The following is a 5,858-nucleotide window of genomic DNA, read 5'->3' on the forward strand; positions in this document are numbered from 1 at the left end:
ATAGTTTTCATTTGGTATATTTTTGTTGTACATCTACGCATAATTTTTTTTGCAAATTAATTATTAGATTTGTGAGACCCATAGGCGAAAAAATGATATTTTTTAATTTGGTGTATATCTCCTTATAGGGTCTTTTCTTTTTTTATTTTTTCCTTTTTTTTTATTTTTTATTTTTTTATTTTTTTTTTATTTTTTTGAAATCAACTATTAAATATGTGGGACCTACATGACTTGCAAAATAGATGAATAGTAAATGTACAAGGGATAGGCGTGTATTAGGTCTCTTAATAGACTACTATACAACTAACATACAACTTGATGATGTGCTAGTGAAAATCAGTCATTACATCAGCAATAGCTGATTTTTATTGTCACATCATCTCAGTTGTATGAAAGTCTTATAACAGTTTACTAAATAGTATTATTCATCATTAGAGTAATGCTAGAAACTACACTTTTATCTCACCTTGCTCACGCGGTAATGCCAATCAACCTTTTATGCTTTTTTTTTTTTTTTTTTAACAAAAACTGATTCAAGAACTAATTGACACTGACACAGTGACACGTTAGCATAGTAGAATAGTGGTGATATAAAAGTGTCGTTTCTACCACTACCATGTTTTTACCATTCACTTCTACTAGGTACACAACAAGCACCACACTATCGTTGGAAAATTAATCTTCATCATTGTGTGTCAAATTGCCTCCTTGTAGCAAGGTAGATTCCAGCTGAAACTTCAATTGCAAACAAAATTAAGGCCCAAAACTTCGCCAATTACTGCTTCGCTTTTTTTTTTTTTTTTTGTTTAAAATGATTAATGCAAAGCTTTTCTGAGAGAAGAAAATCCATATTCGGCGAATGTTATATATCACATTTTTTTTTATCTCTCAATTATGCTGATGTGGCGGTCCCAATTAATCTATAATTTTTTTTTTCAACAAAGATTAATTCAAGAGTTGTTTAGGACTGTTAGTCTGTCACGTTAACATTGTAGAATATAAATGTAGTTCCTAGCATTACTCCATGCATATAATCAAGAATACTATGACACTCAAATTCTAACCTAAAGCTAAAACAATATATCTAATTATGTATGCAAGATAAGAGCAAAGTACCATCCTTTTTCAAAGAAAATAATACTAGATTTCAGAGAACAACACTGGATAACTTTTTGCCCAAAGATTTACTAACAATAAAGAAACCAAAGAAAGAACAAAAGAACAGAGAGAACAACCAGCGATAAAGAAGCTTGAAGCTTATGCTACAACAACTGCGCGCATCCAACGAGGTCGGCACCAACCTAGAAGAAAGGGAATTGAAAAACATTCGACTGATCCGACAAGGATGGACTTTGCTTTAAAGAGATTTCTCGTCATAAAAAATAAATAAATAAATAAATATGGTTTACATTTTTTATCAGCCTTAACTATTTTCCACCACTTTCCCACAAGTCTGTTGTAGTAACAAACAAAAACAGTTCTCCGTTACCTTACCTTATCAACTCCCTTATTTAAAAAAGAAAACCAATTGAACCTGCCCCTCTACAATTATTTAATTTTATCTCTCTCCCAACAACTTGTCTCGGGTCAATCGTGCATGTCTCTTTCTTTCTCCCCTATGCATTTCTATCTCCAAACAAATTCCTCCACAAATTCTTAACAGGAAAGAAAAGCACAACAAAACTACCAAATTCATTGAACTTTATTCATAAAAGCATGAAAATTCTATCATATTGATCAATGGCCACCAAACAAATCTGCCCAGCTCAAATAAATGCGAATTCAAAAAGAAAAAAAAGAAAAGGAAGTTAACAAAAAGCTCTCTAAATCATCCTCATTCAAAGCTATAGATAATGTTAACATTAAATTTATTCAAACTTCGATCATTTTAACCCATATGAACATCTTTGACTACTTATATAACCACTAAAAACCATATAACTCTTTCCAACACTTGAGCTTTCTTGCAAGATACGCAAAAACAGGATACAATGTCATCCATTCATCTTCAAAGTTTTATGGTTTGTTATACCTTCCTTTTATGTCAAAAGAGGCCGCAGTCTCAAAGCCTTCAAAGTTCTAACAAACAGTCAAAGAACCACAACATTAGCATCAGTTTTATTCAACCCTGCAAGCAACAAAAACAAACAAATAGAATTCAAAAACAAGGGGTTTGGCCCCTAAGAGAGGAATTCACTAATAAAATCTGACAAAATCCCTTTTAAGAGAAATGCTACACGTACTTCCAAGTCCTTACTACTTAATGTGGTAGTGAAAATCACCATTAGCCATTAAATTTTAAACGGATTAATCTTATATATATATATATATATATTGATTTTCACTGTCATAACAAAAAATAAATACTTGAAAGTAACCACTTAAAAGTACGTACATACAGCATTTCTCCATTTTCTATTCTATTGCTTGTAACTAAAGAAACCTAATTCAACCCCTTTTATCAAACATTAAACTAATTCCCGTCACAAAACAAACAAAATCCAAAAACATGCAGTTTTATCACTAATAGAAAAATAAAATTTTAAAACAAAAATTAAGAAAATCCAATTTTTCTATTCCATTGCTTGAAACCAAAGAAATCTAATTTGACCCTTTTACGTTAAACTAATTAACATTCTCTGTTAACAAGAAAACGAATAGAAAAAGGTCAAAACAGAAAGAAAGAGAGACCTTCCTTGATTAGACCTTCCCAGGAGCATTGGTGAATGGTGACCTTGAATGACTCCACCGTAATCGAACCCAACCACAATCCCGGAAAAACACACTGCAAAACAAAATCATGGATTACTAGAATTAAAAAATAACTAAGAATAGAAAAAATAAATAAATAAAATAAAGAAGCAAAATCTTGGGCTTGTAAATTAATTACGTTAAGCTGTTTCTGAATGTTCCTAGCTCGCTTCTTGGGCCTTCTGGCGGGCTCGGAGCCCGTGAACACGAAGACATCCAACTCTTGTCTATGGCTTCACCACTCTTGTAAATATATACACAATTGTACACATCTATTAACTCTTTAATATAGACAATAAACATATGATAGAATTTAAAATGGAAATACAGGATGTCCACTTGTAAAAAATGTAATTCTTTTAGCTGAAATTTGCTTATGTGCAATAAGACCATCAAATACAAGAAATAATAAGGTACGATCACACTTAACACCAACCCAATTTAACGAAACAAAAATGACCACAGTATTTGCAAATTTGCTTATGATTTCTGTTGTGCTACCTTCTTTTTGTTCCATTATTATGCTTAAGAAAACATAAATGCCAAAACTAGTCCGAGTCTTGCAATACTCTTGTTTATTGTGCTAATTATGTTAAGGCTATTTGGATAAGTGAGACAACACAATAGGAAAGAGCCATAAATATACTGGTGAGGCAGTGCTTGTGGTATTGCTGCTGTCTCATATAGAAAATAGAAGCTAACTTCCGCAGATTAAGGACGATTTCTCCTACGGGTCCATAATTCAAACAATAAATCTCTTTGGGTAGTGCCCCACATCATAAAATACAAGGGCTGCAATATTACCCAGTATAAGTTACTGCTAATTAAACTAGTTTCAACATCCAACAATTTTCTTAAGTACTTAAGGAATATTTGGTCTTCACAATTTTTGGACAAGCAACGAATTCAATAGCAAAACAAAAAGAACTAAAAATCAACATCCTTGTAGTAAAAAGAACAATACCAGGAAATAAACCCACTCAGATTGAACCCAAAACCAATCTCAACAATTATCAATTTTTGTGAATAGCAAAGGGGTTTCGATTTTTGCGAATGTTTTCGTCATTCATACCAAGTATTTCCAACATATGTCCAACTTAAATTCCTAATAATCGCCCTTCATTTGTTTGAATGAAAGAAATTAAAGAACTGAAAAAAGTAAAGGAAAATTATCAAATTACCTGAGAGAGATGGAGAGAAGCGTCGTTTGTTGGAGGAGGTATAGAGAGATTAGATCGAGAAGCCGTATTTTTTGAGAGAGATTAGAGATCGAAGCTATAATCTGAGAGAGATTAGAGAGGGATTACAGGCGGAAGAGGGAAAAGGGAAAGGTAGAAAAAAGGATAGGGTACGCGTGTTTCTCGCGCGCACGGGGCCAGGGTCATCAAAATTATTTTCATTGTTCTCGTCGTTTAAGAGACCAACCGACGCGAAAAATGGAGATCAGCGTCGTTTCCTCAGAAAGCAACATTAGTTTACGTCGTTTTAAAAAAGCATCGCTTATATTTTAAACAACGCCAATGCCTAAATTTGGCATCGTTTCCTTTAAACGACATTAATGAAAACGACACCAAAAACTTTCTTTTTTCGTAGTGAAGTTCAGATATAAATGTGGAAACTGAATGGGCAAGATTGTTTGCTTGCACTTTTAGAGGAATGAGGATAAGCAGTTCTATCATCATTAGCATAAGTTTTCTTATATATTTGCAAGCCACAGATTTTCTTTCACTTTAAAAAATTTTTATTTTTATGTAAAATTAAAAGGAAAAATTACACTTTATTCCATGAAGTTTCACCCGAATTGCAATTTTGCATTCAAAGTAAAAAAAAGTTTCAATTAACGCTAATAAAGTTTTAAAAATTTGCAATGTAGCCATTCCATTAGCTTATTCCGTCTTCCTTAACGGAAAGTACCGCACGTGCTATTTTTGATCCCAACTTTACGAAAATGCCCTCATTTTTCCTACCTCTTCCTCTCTTGCTCTCCTCCAACGCCTCCTTAACAGCAATCGAAATTCTCGCCGCTCGGTCCGACTCGTATATTCCCTCACAAGACTTTTAGGGTTTTACCACATCTCCTTCCCAAACTTTCTCTCTGTATGATTCCCGAAAAATAAATCCCGACACAAAGAGATTTGCCGAAAAAGTTAGGGAGAAAGAGAGAGAGTAATTTGGGTGAAACTTCATAACCTGCTGGAAAACCAAATGAATCTCCGTAACCAACCTTCGGTTGGTCCTAGGGCCTTGGAATACCTTGCCATTCTTGCCGGTCAACTTCTCTTTTGAGTACCCTGACATTTTTAGGTACCCACGGCTCACGAACACGATGGGGTGGCCCATGATACTTGGGTCAGTTATTGTGAAACTCTTAGACAGTTCGTCGAGTTCTTCGTGGACAAAGAGCGAGTAGCGCTGGTTCAATGACTATTCCATGAGAGCCATGTGGTATCTACTACTAGTGCATGAATTCTACGATTCTCCTCGGTGTACCGATTGGTTCCAATGCCATATGGTACCTAAGAATGTGTGCTTCGAGGAAAACCCAATTAAGCAAAGGACCCAAAAAACATAGCACCTAGAACTCAAAGACACCCAATAGAAAAATGGAATCAAAACAGAGAAAGAAATAAGCAAATCACCCAGAAATCCAAGTGATTGTCACCATTAACGCCATATATTTATGAGTGATTCTCTCTGAGAGGCACAAGAACAAGGTGATATTTGATTTGATGAAAAGCTAAGACAAAAAATTACATGAAGAGGTACCATCTCCTGGAAGAGTGAGCTAAAACAGTGAACTTGAACCTAGACCCGTTTCAATTAGAGATGAAAATTGGAAAACATCTGTGTGTGTGTGGTACTCAATAGGAAGGCAATAGTCGAGAGATGCTCATCAATTGCTTTTTGGTTGATTAGGAATGCTAGAGAAACTACACTGCAAGAACACAGACGAGTGCAACGCAGATTCTGCAAGAGTCACACAAATTTTCAAGATTTTTATTATTCTTTTACGAGTTCGAAGAAATCGATCTTGATTACGAGTTTGATGTGCCTCGCTTCTACTATTTCACTTGGCCGGAGACGGAAAATTTTTGTGAAGTCCAAAA

At 34.4% G+C, this 5,858-nt stretch overlaps 1 long non-coding RNA gene across 1 annotated transcript; it reads right to left on the bottom strand.

Annotated features, from left to right (window-relative positions):
* Positions 1–1,684: 1,684 nt before the first annotated feature.
* Positions 1,685–4,132, bottom strand: LOC133880186 (uncharacterized). Its single transcript, XR_009902205.1, has 4 exons — positions 3,933–4,132; positions 2,891–2,994; positions 2,692–2,785; positions 1,685–2,128 (listed from the first exon to the last, which is right to left on the bottom strand). It is a non-coding gene; the product is annotated as an uncharacterized LOC133880186 (long non-coding RNA).
* Positions 4,133–5,858: the final 1,726 nt, after the last annotated feature.

The sequence above is a fragment of the Alnus glutinosa genome, chromosome 10 (genome assembly GCF_958979055.1).
Source record: "Alnus glutinosa chromosome 10, dhAlnGlut1.1, whole genome shotgun sequence".
Classification (NCBI taxonomy): domain Eukaryota; kingdom Viridiplantae; phylum Streptophyta; class Magnoliopsida; order Fagales; family Betulaceae; genus Alnus; species Alnus glutinosa.